Source organism: Saccopteryx bilineata, unplaced genomic scaffold (assembly GCF_036850765.1).
Source record: "Saccopteryx bilineata isolate mSacBil1 unplaced genomic scaffold, mSacBil1_pri_phased_curated manual_scaffold_23, whole genome shotgun sequence".
NCBI lineage: Eukaryota > Metazoa > Chordata > Mammalia > Chiroptera > Emballonuridae > Saccopteryx > Saccopteryx bilineata.
The window spans coordinates 144994-163074 of record NW_027095449.1 but is presented as its reverse complement, the minus strand read 5'-3'; the positions used below and the strand labels follow the sequence as shown (position 1 = coordinate 163074).

The following is an 18081-nucleotide window of genomic DNA, read 5'->3' as shown; positions in this document are numbered from 1 at the left end:
ACTCCAGCTGGGACGGTTCACTCAGCAGGATGAAGAGGAGGTGGCGATGTTAGAGAGCATTGTCGGAAAGGATGTTACAAAATCCATGATTGTGCTTTTTACTGGCAAGGAAGACCTGGGGGGCGGGGACCTGAAAGATTACTGAGATAACACAGATAGCAAAGGTCTTAGGAAGATAATTAAAAAGTGTAAGGGGCGATTTTATCCTTTTAATAACAAAGAAACTGGCCAAGACAGCAAAAACCAGGTAACAGACCTTTTGGAAAAGGCCAAAGAGCTGAGAGGTAACCTTGATGGGCACTGATACTTCTGTACACAGGAGACAGCCAGCAAAAGAGGTAAAGATGACCAGGAAAAGCAAAACGCTACAAAAAAAGTAAATATTCAAAAAATGGCTCTGCTTTTCGCCAGTTATGGGGTTTATCCTGAAACAACCAAGTTGGGCATTCAATCCCCAGTCAGGGCACACACGGGAAGCGACCAAAGAATGCACGACTGAGTGGAACAACAAATGAGCGCTTCCCTTCCCCACCCCTCTCTCTCTCTTCCTCTCTGTCTCTATTTAAAAATAAAAATTAGGCCCTGGAGTGATAGCTTGGTTGGTTGACACATTGTCCCAAAGCACAGAGATGGCCAGTTTAATTCCCTGGTCAGGCACATACAGGAGTGGCTTAAAGTGCCTGCCTCTATCTCTCCCTGCCTTTCTCTCTCTCTCTCAAAAAAAAAAAAAAAAAGCATTTAAAAGATAAAATTTTACCCCAACCTGTAGTGGGATATTGGATAAGGCATTGACCTGGAATGCTGAGGTTGCTGGTTCAAAACCCAAGGGTGACATGTCAGGGTGCATATGAAAAGCAACTACTATTACAAATTGATGCTTCTGGCTCTTCCCAGCCTATCTTTATTTCTCTCTCCTCTCCCTAAAATATTTTAAAAATCAATAAGTAAAATATTTTAATAAGCTCACTAATGATAGGTTTTTATAGGTGGCTGAAATTTCTGGGTTTTTTAAGTCCTAGACATGCTCAAGTTGGTGGTGGGGAGGACTGGTGGATGGGAACAGGGTTCATGACATTGAAGGCTTGAGAAATCAGTGCCTCTCATTGTGCGATACTCTGCCTCCTTGTCAATGAATAAATTGTCAGGCAGGGCAGATAACAGGAGATTGTAAAGGAGCAAGAAGAAATATGATCGGGAAAAAGACTTCACAGGTTAGGCTGATATTAAGAGTCAAAACCAATTCACAAGAATCACTCTACCTGTGTAGGTAGACGGGACTCAGGAAAGATACTGGAACCAAGGCCAAGGCTGGCCTGTGGCCAGAATCTATATAATTACATGAAGATCAGGGCGTCCAGATTCATGAGAGAGAGGCAACATCTAGTCAAGTCCTGGGCATGGCAGACAAGACAAGGTGGACTCCTGTGTCCGGCACATGGCCACTGAGCTGTCCTTTCCTGACAGGGTGGCTGTCCCATCATGCCCTCTTCTTTTCAAGACTGAATGCAGAGGGACCCAGGCAGCCCCCGTTTGTTGTCCCTGAGGAAATGACACAATTTTCTGAGATTTCAAAAGATTGTATAGTTAAATCATCACAGTGAAACAGACGAGAGTAGAAAAATAAAATTAAAAAATGAAATAGACTAGAACAGAAATCAGGAGCACAGTAAAATTGCCAAGATTGACAACCTTGCAAAATTTTTAAATTCTAAATTTAATTATAGATTTTCTCTAGAAAGGGTTATTGACAACTCCTTTGCACCTCTCTCTTCTCTTTCTTTTTCACTTCAGGGTTAGGAGTTGGGCTGAAACTCAGAAAACTCACGTAATAATGGTCTAAACTCATTGGGAGCTCACTGTGTCTCATGTCCGGAGTGGGCCATAGGGACCCGTGTGGTACCCACGGTCCAGCTTCATTCTCATGCAGCTTCCACAATTCGGCTGCATCTACGTTCCCAGATGGTGATGTTCTGCTCAGGGATGAGCAAGTAATATTGAGAGCTGCCTGATGGGGGCGCTGTATGAAGTGAGAAATATGGAATTGTCTCCGAGGTGATGCAGGGACAGAAGGTTTCAGTATTGAGCCCGTCACAGATGCTTTGGGGACAGGATTTATGGCATCGCCTTTTTATTTTAATTTTTTATTTTTCTGAAGTTAAAAGTGGGGAGGCAGAGAAACAGACTCCCGCATGCACGCAACTGGGATCCACCCAGCATGCCCACTAGGAGGTGTTACGCTGCCTATCTGGGGTGTTGCTCTGTTGCAACCACAGCATTCTAGTGCCTGAGGTGGGGGCCATGGAGCCATCCTCAGCGCCCAGGCCAACTTTGCTCCACTGGAGTCTTGGCTGCGGGAGAGGAAGAGAGAGATAGAGAAGAAGGAGAGGGGTAAGGGTAGAGAAGCAAATGGGCATGTCTCTTGTGTGCCCTGGCCGGGAATTGAACCCGGGACTTCCACGTGCCCAAACGCTCTACCGTTGAGATGTTTGGCCAGGACTATGTCATTGCCTTTGTTTTTTGAAAATATCAGCTTACCTTCATGATTAAGCCATTTATAAGAGCATGAGCTGACATCATTCATAGTTTTGTACCCTGTATCACCCTCACTATGACAAATTCTGGAAAATGTGTGTGTAAATATACTCAGTGGAGTGAAATAATAAAGATGAATTATATTACAAAGTTATCTGATTCCTGTGGTTCCGAAGTGGGAAAGAGCCACCTTCTCAGAGAAGCAGGTGGTACCTTGATGCTTGTAAGGACTTTGTGTCTTTGGTGCCTGAGGACCTTAGAGGACCAATGACAGCTACTTTACTATGCACCCCCTAGGTCATTCCACTGTGGCAAGCACAAAATAGTGACCTGGATTAGAACCCGGAATATGAGAGGAAGAAGGTCTAGTAGTTGCTACTTCCTCCTCCCAGAATTTCCATCTGGCTGAAGGCGGGAACAAATCCCAGGGTGCTCCCCATGGCCTAGCAGGTGACATGGGTGCTGACGAGGTCGGGGCCATGTGGCCATCTTCTGCCAGGCAGGACATGATATACGGTACATCATCATTTTTCTTTAAGACCCCTCCTGAAGTGGAGGCTGGGGACAGCAATACTGCTGTGTTCATTTATTCTAGAAGCACTTGCCGAGACAGAGTGAGGAGAGCCCTGACTGGACAGCTCGGCTGGTTAGAGTGGAGTCTGGTTACGCAAAGGTTGTGGGTTTGATCCCCAGTCAAGGCTCATACTGGATGGAACAGATTGAAGCTTTTGTCTCTCTGTGTACCCCTACCTCCTGCTCTACACCCCAAAATAAATGTAATAATTAAAAAGAGTGAGGAGAGCAAGCGGATTTAGGTGGGGGTTGGAGTAACATCTGTTAAAGACAAAAAGGAGAACGCAGAATTGGGCATTGAAGGCTCAGAGCTTGCTGAGGATCTGACCTTTGTCGAGTAGCTGGGTGGGACAAGGAGACCCCTCAGATCTGACAAAGCCTGTGCCAGCCCTGTAGAGAGATCTGGGGCAAAGACGGATGCACAGCAACATCTTGCATTGAGCAGACGCTGGAAGCTCTGCTGAGCTCAGCCTGGGACCCGCATGGCCTTTGTCTCAGAACCAGGTGCGCTCTGATGGGGTCGTATGGGAGGCTGTCAGTTCACTGGGCAGAGAGCCACATTTTTTTTTCTGTTTTTCAATAATCTGGTGGACCAGATTCCTAGAAAAAAACACTAACTACCGACAGTGACTCAAGCAGAAATAAAATCTGAATATAACTTTAACAAGCAAAAAGGTTACATTAGCAATTAAAAGAAACCCTGAAACTCCATGAAAGCAAAGCCCAGTACCAGCTGGTTTCACTGGGGAATTCTGCTAAACATTTAAAGAAGAAGGAATATCAATAAATCCTTTGCAAACATTCAAAAAATAGGAGATTGGGAAATACATCATAATTCATTCTGTGAAGTCAGCATCCTTCAAGGATCTTACAAGAAAAGAAAATGACAGACCAATATCCTTTATGAATGTAGACATGTAAATCCTCAACAATATATACTACTAGCAAATTGAATACAATGACTTATAAATAGAAGTATATATTGTTAGAAGTATGAACCATATGTAAGTATAGCTATCTGGGATTTATAATATTATTTATTAACTGATATCTCAATACCCAATATGTCCATGGCCCTTGATTCACAATTGGTCAGTCATATGTCAGCTGAGTGTCCCCTACTCCTTGGTGACTTGGTGCAATTTGGTCCAAACTATAATGACACAGGACGGCAGAGTTCAAAGTCCTCCTCTCGGGTTGTCAGGGTTCCCTTTCCTTCCTCCTTGGCCTTGTTTCCTCGTTCCTGTGACGCTGAGCCCTGACTCTGCTTCCACCTGTGACTCTGAAAGCCCAAAATGCAGCGTTTCTACTTTAAAATAAACTCTCCAGCTCAAAACCGTGGGCTTGCCGGGGCAAGGCACATACAGGAAGCAGCTGCTATGAGCTGTTGCTTCCCCTTCTCCCCACCCCCAATCTCTCTCCTCTCTCTTAAATCAATAAATAAAATATAAATTAAAAAAACTGGCATCTATGCACATTTATTATTCAGCTTTTTCTTGTCCTACTTTTAGAAACCTTACTGCAGAAGCTGTGGAGACCAAGATTAGCACACAGACTTCCTCTCTCCATGCGATAACTTTCTGCTCTCTGCTCTGCCCTCTTTTTCTCCCCGAAATTTTAAGATGCTGTTACTTGTGAATAAGAGATCCTGTCCCTTAGTGGATAAAATAATGACTGTCTCTTTTAGTTTGTCTAGCTTTGGTTAAAAAAAGAAACAAATAAAGCAAAAAACAGCCCTGGCCAGGTTGCTGAGTTAGTTAGAGTGTTGACCTGATATGCCAAGGTTGCGGGTTCAATCCTCGGTCAGGACAGATAGACAAATAAACCAATGAGTGCATGAATAAGTGGTGACAACAAATCGATGTTTATCTCTCTTTCTAATTACAACAAAAACAATTTTTTTAAATCCTTATTCTCTCCCCTTTTCCACTTTATAATGAAAGGTTGGAAGAGTCAATTTCAAAACACATTTAAAAATATCCCATATATCCAGAATATTAGGTAAATTAGAGACGAACATCAAGTGTGGACCACAGAAAGCTCAGGATACTGCCTCAGGTTTAACAAGTAGATATGTTGTGCTTGTTCCTGGTATCCAATTTGTTCTCTGTGACTGTTGAAATGACTCCATTCAGAATCCTCTGCCTGCAGGAAAGGGCTGTGTCTCCCCGAGTTCCCCCAGCTGGGAGCTCTCTTTAGTTTGTCTAGCTTTAGTTTGAACTAGCTGTGTGCCGGCTGCTGCTTGTTCTCTGGTGGTTTGATTATTTCAGGCTATCTCTCTGTCTCAGCATGTTGGCTGAGAAAAGACATTTTGGAGGGTGCTTCTTGTTCTGCAGCATTTGGCCTCATCCTTCCTGTCATCTCGGGGCTGCTTCTGAGGTTGTCTCCTCATATTGCCTGTGGTTCCATATTCTGGTGGCTTCTCATGCCGCTCAGGGTCAGTGACTTCTTTGCTCAGAGCTAGAGTTCTAAAGGTCATTCTGGGATGGGCTCCTCACTGGGCCCTTCACTTACAACTGCTTCATAAGTGACCAAGGTCACTGGAAATATTCGGTCTGAAAATTTCTTCAGGAGAAATCTGGCAGAATGCAGACCCTTGTACCTGGTATGAACACGTGGCCTGATGGCACGTGTAGCGGTTCCCTCATCCGGGCACCAAGCAAAGTATGTAAAGTTAGAGGCCACTGTTTTCGAAAAGAAAAGTGTGTGTGTGTGTGTGTGTGTGTGTGTGAAGTGTGTGTGTGTGTGTTAACATTCCACACCGCCCACCCCATTGTCTCAATTTTAGGATCACATAGCAAGTACAATAAGCAAATTGTTGCCTTGACAAGACTTTGGCTACAAGGCCAGAGTCATCACAAATGGGGTCATGTCAGGTGATTGCACTATAGCATTTCCCTGTCTTGTCCCAAGAGGAAGAATGTTTGTTATCCACAGCAGTAAACTTGTTTGGTTGACATCTGTACTAAGTATTATTTGCCCACCGGTATCTCTGAATCAATCTTGGCCTTAGATACTTTTGTGACTAAAGTTTCATAATATTATTCAATTCAAGGGGTTCACCGCTTGGAGCGCTCTACTGAAGAATAACCTGAAGAAATGTGAGGGTGATCTGGCTGTGACATCTATCACCCTATTGATCACCAGGGTTGATTTGGCTGATCTGGCTGTCTAGGTAGGTGTCCTCTTTCTTCCTCACTGCTCCATGTGTGTCCCCCGCAAAGTGCACGTGTCTAAGAGGATGACCTTCCCCGAGAAAAGGGAGGATCTTTCTTCAGTCAAGGGTAGTCAAGTAGCTGCGCACCCCTGCTAGAACCACCAAACAACACTAAGATGTGGTAGGAAGCAACTAATAAGTTCATAACTAAGGAGAACAACAAACTGAATGCTTTCCCTTCTTCCTCTCTCTGTCTCTCTTAAATCAAGCAGGAAAAAAAAAGAATAACAAAGTACTTTTACTGTCCTGAGCAATAAAGAAGACAGGGGACTCACATCCACAGGCCTGTCTCCCCACAGGGAGGCTTCGCAATTGCTTTTCTACACTGTTTGGTCAATGACATAACATACTGATTTCTTCTTTGCAGTTGGCTACAAAGGTGGGTTTGGGGCGAGTTCCTGTCAAGCTCATCCTTTTTGCAGCTGCCCCTGCAAAATACTGAGCTCACTTTAACATTTAGCAAAAATGCATTTAGTAAAAACAGCCCACACCTTGGACCCTTATGCTGTCTAACGATATACACCAAAGGTGAAAATTTACTTTAATAATACAAAGTGCTCTCTTATTTACATCCCACTTGATTGAGTGTATGAGCCTTTTGATGGGCTGTTGAATTCAGTTAGTTAATATTTTTTTGAAGATTTTTACATTTAAATTTATCAGGGAGATTGGTTTACAGTTTTCTTCTTTTATAGTGCCCTTGTCTGGTTTTCATATTGGCTTATTCTGGCCTCAAAAAATGACTTTGGAGATGTTTCTTTCTCCTAATTTTTTGGAGGAGTTGAAGATCGGGATGAATGGTTCCTCAAATATTGGGTGGAATTCACTCATGAAACTAGACAGGATAGTATGGGCTTTTCTTTGCTGGGAGAATTTTGATTATACTGGAAAACAAAATTTTTGTTGCGTCCGCAAAGGCACTTGTTCTTACCTAACTCAAGTGTGCTGATCCCAAATATGATACTAGTTTTTCTCTCTAAGCTATAGTTTTTTTGCAATTCAAGATTTTAGGTTTTCATTTTGTAAAATTTTCAACAATTAGTTTAACATAATGCAGTAGAATGTCTTTTTGGGCATCATCTTTGTGAAAATATAATAATTTATATAAAGCAGTAAATTCACTAATACACTAAAATATGATTACATCAGAATTTGTCTACAATTTTGAAATAGAATACATTAAAAACTTATTTTAATCATAAAATTTGTGCAAAACTTATTTAAATTCTATTCAGGCAAAAATATGTGTATGTATCTCTTGCGTTTGTGTACTTGTTGAGGACAATCTTGTTTGATGCTCCAGCAGTGGTCTGCTCATCACTAACAGCTCCAAGATTTTTGGGAAACTTATCAAGGTGACTGTTCAGGAAGTGAATCTTAATGCTCATGTTACATCCAATGTCGTGGAAAGCCAACAGCATCCTTTGAACCAGAAGTTCATAGTTTTCTGCTTTTTGTTGCCAAGGAAGTTCTTTGTAACTTCCATAAAAGACTGCCATGCTGCTTTTTACTCCTTATTCATCTTCCTGGGAAATTCTTTGTTACGTATGAGGGTTCGAATTTGAGGTCAATCAAATACACCTGCAAAACTTTATCTTCTTGAAAGACAAGGCAGGAAAAGCAGAAATAATATGTTGAAAGCATTCACTTTCTCTATTCAAAGCCTGAACAAACTGCTTCATTAAAACAAGTTTGATGTGAAGTGGGGGAAGAATGATCCTGTTTCAAATAACTGCAGGTTCATTCACAATATTTTGCATCCCTACTTCCAGAGTTTCATGTTTCGGCCACTCCTTCTGTGTCCAGCGTTTCTCCCAAGCTCGGCTGTCCCACAGACACAGAAAGCAAGGATACTTCGTGAAACCTCTCTGTTGTCCTAGCAGGAAATTTATCACTTTAAGACCCACACAAATGATCAAGTCATGATCCTCATACTTAAGAAAGTCAAGGACAATTTTTATGTCATTCTTACTAAGTCATTCAATTTGGGTTGGCTAAACTACTGAGGGGTTAATGACTGCTTGGCATCAGAAGAAGACCCTTCAAATTCTACAACCATTTCCTCATGCACCTTATCAAAATACACTTGATCACCATGTTCACTTTCTTCATCCTTAGAAGAAATAAAACCATTGAAAACTGGAACTGGGAGTGTCTCAGAGTGTGGGATAGGTCATATTGCTGAAGGAATATTAGGATATGCAAAAATATGCTGTTTTTTCTTCCTGATGCCCTTTGTATGGATCACACAGAAATAACAGTCACTGCTGTGGTCCTTAGGTTCACACCAAATCATGGGAATACCAAAATGCATTCCTTTGCGTTTTTCTTTTGTCCAGTCATGAAGCATTTCCTCACAATTATGACACACAGTATTAGGAGCCCAATTCTTGTCTTGATCGCCAAGGGAAATTTGAAAATAGTCAGTATATGCACATGTCACAAATGATGAAATATTGCGCCTTTGACATTGAAGTGTATAACAGCCACATATGATATAACGGAAGGTATCAGGACTATTTTTACATTTACGCCTACTCGAAGAAACCATGCTTCAATCTTAAAACAAAATAAGAGGGTGTACTTATCAGATAGTATTTTTTTTACATTTAGAAACAACTACAATTATGTAAAAGTGATGTTTGTAAAACATTAATTGCTTTAAGATTATGTTCAATCCAAGAGTCATTGCCCTTTAACTCTAATTTAAAAACCAATGCATGCCATTAACTGTAAGAAAAAAAATTAAAATTATATAAAAACTAGAGCATGCACCAAAAATCAGACTTCATATTTGGAATCAGTGATGCAGAAATATATAGAAACAGTTCTACGACCTCATGCAACAGAAAATGAAAAAAAAAATTGTTCCCAGTGTTATCGGTCTGTTCAGATTGTTTTATTTCTTTATGATTCAGTCTTGATAGGCTGTATGTTTCTAGGAATTAATCCATTTCTTCTGGTTTATCCATTAGTTGACACATGTTCATAGTAATGTCTTATGATCCTAGTATTTTTTGTGTTATCACTTGTAATGTCTTCTCTTCCATTCATGATTTTATTTCTTTGAGTCCTTTCTTTTTTAGAAAATTATTCTAACATTCTGAACATTTGGTTTATATTTTTTCTTAGTTTTGTTGACGACTTTTTAATTGTTTTTCTCATCTCTATTTCCTTCCACTGCTAACGTTGAGCTTAGTTTTTTGTTTTTTTCTGGTTCCTTGGTGCCAAGCTCAATAAGATACACTAGAAAAAAGGATCCATGCATAGAGTGAGCCTGTGCAGCCTACAGTGGCTGCGTGAATATCAGACAGTGTAGCTTCAGAACGATCACCTTCCCATCAGGGGAAAGGTCATCTTCTCATACCAGGGGAAAGAAGGTCCCTGCATAATGATAAATAGGTTAATTTATCAACAAGACCATAGTACTGATGTGCATGTACCGTGTAAGCAATTGAGCTTCAGAAACAAACAAACAAAAGAACACAAGAGAATTTTAAAATTCATGAAGCAAATGCTGACACAGACAACTGGAGAAACAGGGAGATGCACACTGACTGTTGGAGATTTCAAGGCTTCTTTCTCAACACTGGGTATTGCCTGACCTGTGGTGGCACAGTAGATAAAGCGTTGACCTGGAATGCTGAGGTCGCCGGTTCAAAACCCTGGGCTTGCCTGGTCAATAAAATTGCATAAGAACTAGAGGAGGAACCAAAAAACAGACTTCAGATTTGAAATCAGCGATGCAGAAATATATAGAAACAGTTCTACAACCTCCTGCAACAACAACAACAAAAAAATTGTTCCCCAGTGTTATCGGTCTGTTCAGATTGTTTTATTTCATTCTGATTCAGTCTTGATAGGTTATATGTTTCTAGGAATTTTATCTATTTCTTCCAGTTTATCCATTAGTTTACACAGTGTTCATAGTAATGTCTTATGATCCTAGTATTTTTTGTGTTATCAGTTGTAATGTCTTCTGTTTCATTCAGGATTATATTTCTTTCAGTCCTTTCTTTTTTAGAAAATTATTCTAACATTCTGGACATTTGGTTTAATTTTTTCTTAGTTTTGTTGGCTATTCTTTAATTGTTTTTCTGATTTCTATTTGTTTCCACTGCTAACTTTGGGGTTAGTTTTTGTTGTTGTTGTTTTTTCTGGTTCCTTGGTGCCAAGCTCAATAAGATACACTAGGAAAGAGGAACCGTGCACAGAGTGAGCCTGCGCAGCCTGCAGTGGCTGCGTGAATATCATACAGCAGGGGTCCCCAAACTTTTTGCACAGGGGGCCAGTTCACTGTCCCTCAGACTGCTGGAGGGCCAGACTATAAAAAAAACTATGAACAAATCCCAATACACACTGGACATATCTTATTTTAAAGTTAAAAAAAAAAACGGGAACAAATGCAGTATTGAAAATAAAGAACAAGTAAATTTAAATCAACAAACTGACCAGTATTTCAATGGGAACTATGGGCCTGCTTTTGGCTAATGAGATGGTCAATGTCCGGTTCCATATTTGTCACTGCTAGCCATAACAAGTGATATGACGTGCTTCAGGAGCCGTGATGCGTGCATCCCGCGTCACCGGAAGTAGTACTGTACAGGAGCGACGCCGCACTTTGCGGTGCCACCACATACAGTACTCCAGGAGCACAGGGTGCTGATGCATCCTGTGCTCCTCTCACTGACCACCAGTGAAAGAGGTGGCCCTTCTGGAAGTGCAGCGGGGGGCTGGATAAATGGCCTCAGGGGGCTGCATGTGGCCCGTGGGCCGTAGTTTGGAGACTCCTGTCATACAGCGTAGCTTCAGAACGATCATCTTCCCATCAGGGGAAAGGTCATCTCCCCACCCCAGGGGACAGAAGGTCCCTGCATAATGATAAATAGGTCAATTTATCAACAAGATAGTACTGATGTGCATGTACCATGTAAGCAATTGAGCTTCAAAAAAACAAACAAACAAAAGAACGCAAGAAAACTTTAAAATTCATGAAGCAAATGCTGACACAGACAACTGGAGAAACAGGGAGATGCACACTGACTGTTGGAGATTTCAAGGCTTCTTTCTCAAAACTGGGTATTATTTTCTTTCTTTCTTCTTCTTCCCTAGCTTGAGCCAGACAAGGGAAGAGAAACTGGGTGTGCTAATTCATATTTCTCCCATTCAACTCTGACTGCGGTTTCATTTCCACATTCCCCACAGTCTTATCTGAAGAGGGTCCTGGAGGGGCAGGAGGAACTCGATACTTAATTTGGTTCAGGATCCTGAGCAGTGAGTGGCCTGGGTGTTCCAGCTACGCTTTTCAGCCCTCTGGTTCCTCCTTTGTCAGAGAGACGGTGTCTCGCTCCTGTTTAATACCCTCACTCGTAGTCCATTTAGAGGAACGTCCTTTGTGCACTTGAAAAAAATGCGTATTCCACTGTTGTTGGATGAAGTGTTCTAATGCTGAACCCAGTTTGTCCCATCTTTTTCTTTATTTCAATTCTGATGAATTGCTCTATGCATTAGTCAAAGTGGCGTTATTATATATGATACCATTGTTAGGCCTAGCCATTATCAGCTGTTTGCTCCCTTGCTTTTGACAATGTCCTTAGGCATAAATTGCTTTACAGTCTGATATAAATGAATTTGATTTCCTTTGCAGGGTTGTTTTTTTTGGGACTCATCTTTGAGGTTTCCTCTGACCCAAGAAGTACCCTTTGTACTAGTCTTTTTTCCTGGTTCTGTCTGGTAAACTTGCTGACCTAGGGTTTCTCTTGTCGCTCTTAGGTGGTTACCAGTTGTTGGGCAGATAAAATATATTATGCTCACTTTGTTAAAGATGGTGCTGCTTACGTGGAAGCCCGTCGCCTAGGTGATATTAATGTGTGTTGGGGGTTGGATATGGGCAGGTAGGATCCTTTAGCCTGGGCTTGCTTTTAGGACTAAGCCTTTCTCACCATTTTTGATGTGGGGTGGTGCAATCCCATCATGCCTCAGATAAGTGACTTTTTATTAGAGACTTCCCTATTTTGTATATATATATGATTTAAGGTTTTATTTCTGCACTATAAAGTGGGGCAGACCGGAAGTTTGCTCTCTAGGTTCCTGAGATTAGTATGAGAGAGGAAAGCATAGAAAGGCGACGTGGAGGAGGCCAGGAGAAGCAGCCAAGATGGTGGAGTGTTGTGTGAGAAGCCAATTAGTGCAGAGTTTGTGCAGGGAGAAGGAAGGAGATGGGGAACAGAGGTGAATAAGTCTGGTGAGCTAGAAACCTTTGATTCTAGGAAACTCAGATAAGTCAGTAGTATTGTAAGCACTGAATGAGTGGGTTTTGGAGCCCAGTGTGTGTTTTTACTTGCCAGCCAGGTGCAAACTAGGATTAAAGATCATGGCCCACCAGTTCTTGGCTCCGTTGTTTCATTACCAACTCTCCAAATCCAATGCAAACCTGCATGGGCCGGGCAGCTGTGAAGATGGCCCTGGCTACTGGCTTTACACCAGTCTCCTCTAAATTATCATGAAAAGCTTCACTGTCTGCAAGAGTACGCTTTGAATGTGCCACACTCTTCTTCAGATAAGGTCATTTCTTTAGTAACCTCCTTCTTCTCACCGTGCCTCTCTTAGCATGGACCCTCCATTACATGAGGGAGCTTGGTGGGCAGTCTGGGTCCCAGTATTCTAGCCCATAGTCCCTGGGACAGAGTCTCTGCACTGTGGGTAGAGAGGGAGTAGGGTGCTGCTGGTGGGCTCACCTGGTTAGTCCTGCACTCAGAGTGGAGGGGTGAGAATGGCTGCCAATCTGCCCCTATGGGTAAGGTGCCATATTCCTGATGGGTAACTGTGGGGAGAGGGAGCCCCATCACCTGCCCACACCTGCCCACAATGTTTCCTTCAAGCTGAGCTGAAGGTGAGTTGGGGAGTGAGGAAGGAAGTCATGGCTCACATGCCACACAGAATCCCATTTGCTTACTAAGATTTAGTAGATTAAGAAAATTAATATTTCTTCATTTGTTATATGACCAAAGGGCAAAGTTTAGAGACTTTAATTAAAAAAAAATCATCAGTTTTGGCTGTTCTACCAGTACTGTTGAGAGTTCCCCACGATCCTGTCTAGAGTGTAACCCTAGTGGTGGATTCAGATTAAATGTGGACCACCGTGCTGGCTCTCCTCATTGTCCTTCCGGCGGAGTGCTGGGATTTTGTACAGTTTAGTTTTCCCTTTGTTCCTTAGTGGAGGTAAATGCCACATTAGTAAATGGGGGGAACCTTGGTGTCACTGCCATTGTCTTCCAGATTGCTGTCTGTGTCTGGAGTCCTTGGCTTTCCACCAAGTGCACTAGAGGACAGGAGAATGCCATGTTTCCTTAGATTTCCAAATAGTCATTTATGGTCTTTCATTGGTCTGAAACAACTGTAATTCTAATGTACAAGTGATATGTCTTTGTGATAAACAATATTCAAAAACAATGGCGCTCTACTGTTTATTCACCACTTAAGCTTTGAGAATTTCATTGCTAGACTTTGAGACATAACACCATCCATGGGTGCCTGTTCCAATTTGTAGCAGAGTTTATTTTCTCTGGCTCATGTCAGAGTCAAAGTGCTGAGTGTCATCCGGCCCTGAAAGAGGGATAAGAGTGATTTTAGAGAGTCACAGGGAAACTCGTCCACTGCATCATCCACTTCAGTGTCTGGCCTGCACAGCCCAGGACGGGTCCCAGTCAGATCCCAAGCACAGCTGAGCATGATCACCCTGGGGGGTTTCCTTCAGGACCCAGCCTTTCTCCCCTCACCCCTCTGAACAGTTTAGCAGGTGCCAACAAGGTGAGGTGGATCTGTGACCTGGTCTTTCCAGCCTGGACTGTGACCACAACGTTAAGCCAAGAGCAAGACACAGTCAGGAGGATGTGGGGCCAGAAAGGTTTGTGGGAGAGGCAGGATCCACGCTTTCCTGTGCGAAACTGAGTGTTCAATTAAAATTCCGGCAATCCATTTCTTGGAAATAGTGGGGTTATAAGAATCAGAAAGTTGTTTTCTGCTGTGACATGCTGAGATACACATTAACCTTGTTTTTTGTCCTTTGTTAAAGTTTACTTATAGCCTTTATCATTCATAAGAAAGCACTTAAGAACATTTTCCCCCTGGGGGGATTGGAGTGAAGCAAGAAAAGCTGTCAAACTAAAACCAAAAGGAAGAAATGGAGATAAGAACAGAAACTGCAAAACCAAATGAAATTCCCACACATAGGGCAAGTGAGTGGCAGCGGCCCCCGAAGCCTCTCTGACTCCTGTTCAGAGCAGCCTCTTCTGCCCCTGGCATCATGGAAGGGCCCAGCATCAGGGGTGTCCAAGCACTCGTGCGGGTTATGTAGGAGGGGATAGCAGGTCTTGGCAGAGGAGTAGGAAGGAAGCAGAAAGTGTGATGACCTTGGCACAGAAGCGGGGGAGAAACACACCTGCTTCCTGGCTTTTGCCTTCTTGGCTGTTGGTGCCAAGTGGTAAATGGAGCTGCTGTCTGTCACTGTCTGTAACTCTGCATCACTCTGATGGCCACAGGGACTGAAATATGGGAGAAGAGGGCCCCTAGGACCATCTCTCCCTCACACCAGACCGCTTAAGCTCAAGTCCCTGGTCAAGTCCCTCCGTGTGGTCTTCTGTGATGACCCCTGTGTGCTGTCACAGGTTTATCACTGTAACCAACCAACATGGAAGAAGACGTGTGGGCAAGCGGCCATGGCTCACCATTCAGACCGGTGGGCTTGGGGGACTAGTTCTCATGGGGCTCGGCCCAGATATTGTCATATGATATAAGTCCTTGGGGGGCATCAGACTGCAATAACCTAACACTTCCCTGTCCTGTTCTCTATAGAGACGGGGCTCAGAGGGGTAAGGGTTTCCCCCAAAGCCATAGATCTAGAGAGTGGCAGAATCACCCCCACACTTCTTTCCTGACTGCGTCTCACATGTTCATGGCGGACACCAGCGCTTGTGTGCTAATGTGACAGTCTGTTCTGAAGCTCCTGGAACAAACAAGTGTCACCGTACTAAGAAAAGGGGACAAAATGCCAGGCACCGTGCTGCTCGCCAAGGCTGGTGTGTCCTGTGTATTTATACGCATGAAAGCTTGTTGTTGTTGTTTTAGTGTTTAATGGATAATGCCCTGCAGTATTTTTCTGATAAAACTATTTATTCTTTTTTTAATTAACTTTATTGGGGGACTGTTGGTCAAATAAGTTTGTAAAAAATGATATATATGTTTGCTCATGTATAGTTTGCATTGGATGTGGGGGGGACAGGCTGTAAGCAGTAGGATTCTTATAGCCTAAGGCTTAGTTTTAACACAGTCTTTCCCATACTTTTTGATGTAGGGTGGTGCACTCTCATGAGGAATCCTATTATGCCTCAGATAAGTAACTTTGTATCAGAGACTTTCTTTTTTGTATATTGGAGTAAAAGTTTTGATTTCTATACTATAAAGTGGGGAAGACCAGGGACTTGCTTGCTCTTGGTTCCTGAGATTAGCATTAGAGAGGAGAGCAGAGAGAGGAGAGCAGAGAAAGGCCACGTGGAGGAGAGGAGAGGCAGCCAAGATGGTGGAGTGCTGAAGGAGAAGCCAGTTTGTACAGAGAGAAAGAGATGGGGAACAGAGGTGAATAAGGCTAGTGAGCTAGAAACATTTGATTCTAGATAACGCAGATAAGTCAGTAGCTTTGTGAGCACTGAATAAGTGGGTTTTGGAGCCCAGTGTGTGTTTTTACTTGCCCACCGGGTGCAAGCTAGGATTAAAGCTAGTGGCCCACCAGTTTTTGGCTCCGTTGTTTCATTACCATCTATTTGAATCTAATGCGAAACTGCATGGGCCAGGAAGCTGTGATATAAGTTTTGATTGTACAGGTATGTAAAGCCAGTAGCCAGGGCTGCCACTATCACAGCAGCCCGGCCCATGCAGGTTCGCATTGGATTTGGAGAGTCGGTAAAGAAACAACGGAGCCACAAACTGGTGGGCCATAGTCTTTAATCCTAGCTTGCACCCAGCGGGCAAGTAAAAATACACACTGAGCTTCAAAACCCACTCACATTCAGTGCTCACAAAGCTACTGACTTATTCGAGTTTCCTAGAATCAAAGGTTTCTAGCTCACCAGACTTATTCACCTCTGTTCCCCATCTCCTTCCTTCTCCCTGCATAAACTGCACAAACTGGCCTCTTACTCAACACTCCGCCATCTTGGCTGCTTCTCCTGGCCTACTCCACATGGCGTCCTTCTCTGCTCTCTGCTCTGCTCTCTCCTCTAGTGATAATCTCAGGAACCAAGAGAGCAAGCTCCCACTCCGTCCCCATTTTATAGTGTAGAAATCCAAACCCTTAATCCAATATACAAAATAGGGAAGTCTCTAATACAAAGTCACTTCTCTGAGGCATGATTGGATTGTACCACCACACATCAAAATGGGTGGGAAAGGCTTAATCCCAAAACCAAGCCCCAGGCTACAGGGATTCTGCCTGCCCACAGAGACACACATTAATATCACCTGGGCAACGGCCTCCACGTGGGCAGCGCCACTCTAACAAAGTGAGCATAATACATTTTATCTGCCCAACAAGGTATATGACACATCATCTGTTCATTGCATCATGTGCCCCCCACCCAGAGTGAGGTCATCTGCAGTCTCCATATATTTGACCCCCTTTACCCTATACCCCCTCTGTCCCGCTGGTAATGAGCACACTGCGGGCTGTGTCTGTGAGTATTTGTAAAACTGGTCCCTCTTCTGTGTGTGTTCAGTCTCCTGTAAGAGGGTGAGCTCGCTCTAGCCCAGAGTACCTGGGGATGCTCTTTGGCAGGGGTGGTCTCAGGACCCACTGAGCTCATACCAGCCTGGCAGTGTGCTCACTCCCCTGAAGAGTTCAGGAGCCCTTCAGTTCCTCTGTCTCTCTCAAAAAAACACAATTTAAAAATTCTGTTGTGGTGTTGTGTAAATTGTTGATTACCACTAGATTCTTCTGTAAAGGGTCTCAGTTCAGACAGTCAGGGCAGAGTAGATGTGATGTTGGGGTCTGGAGGTCCTGGGAGACCTGGACTGCTAGAAGTTACTGAGAAATGGGATCAGGCAGGGATCTGAATGTCTTTGTGAGAAACCCTTTCCCCCTTTCCTCTTTTTTTTTTTTCAGAGACAGAGAGTCAGAGAGAGGGACAGATAGGGACAGACAGACAGACAGGAACGGAGAGAGATGAGAAGCATCAATCATCAGTTTTTCGTTATAACACCTTAGTTGTTCATTGATTGCTTTCTCATATGTGCCTCTACCGCAGGCCTTCAGCCGACAGAGTAACCCCTTGCTTGAGCCAGCAACCTTGGGTCCAAGCTGATGAGCTTTTACTCAAACCAGATGAGGTCACGCTCAAACTGGCGACCTCAAGGTCTCGAACCTGGGTCTTCTGCATCCCAGTCCAATGCTCTATCCACTGTGCTACCAGCTGGTCAGGCTCCCCCTTCACTCTTCACTGAGGCCTCTGTGGTCCACCGGGGGCAGGTGTGAGGTGGGGGTGGGACAGCCGTATTCTGGTAAATGTGCACGAATGCAGAAGGGATAGCCTTTGGGTGGTTGTGAGGATTGAGCATGAGGAGACCGGAGAAAGGGTGGAGGAAAGGACAGAGATGTTGTGTGAGATTCCTGGTCACAGTGAGCTTCATGGGTGTGTGACTCCTAGGACTGCACAGGGCTGTGTGCTTGGAGGGGCCTCTACTTGGTTTAATGCTCTGTAATATCATCT

General features: G+C 43.4%; 1 protein-coding gene and 3 pseudogenes across 1 annotated transcript in view; 1 reads left to right on the top strand and 3 right to left on the bottom strand.

Annotated features, from left to right (window-relative positions):
* LOC136318252 (GTPase IMAP family member 4-like) overlaps positions 1-18081 on the bottom strand; it is a 208110-nt gene that overhangs the window by 79884 nt on the left and 110145 nt on the right. The window lies entirely within an intron of this gene.
* The window catches only part of LOC136318258 (GTPase IMAP family member 1-like), a 230604-nt pseudogene that overhangs the window by 133059 nt on the left and 79464 nt on the right, over positions 1-18081 (bottom strand).
* LOC136318262 (GTPase IMAP family member 6-like) overlaps positions 1-18081 on the bottom strand; it is a 120065-nt pseudogene that overhangs the window by 58424 nt on the left and 43560 nt on the right.
* LOC136318264 (GTPase IMAP family member 7-like) overlaps positions 11325-18081 on the top strand; it is a 46343-nt pseudogene continuing 39586 nt past the window's right edge.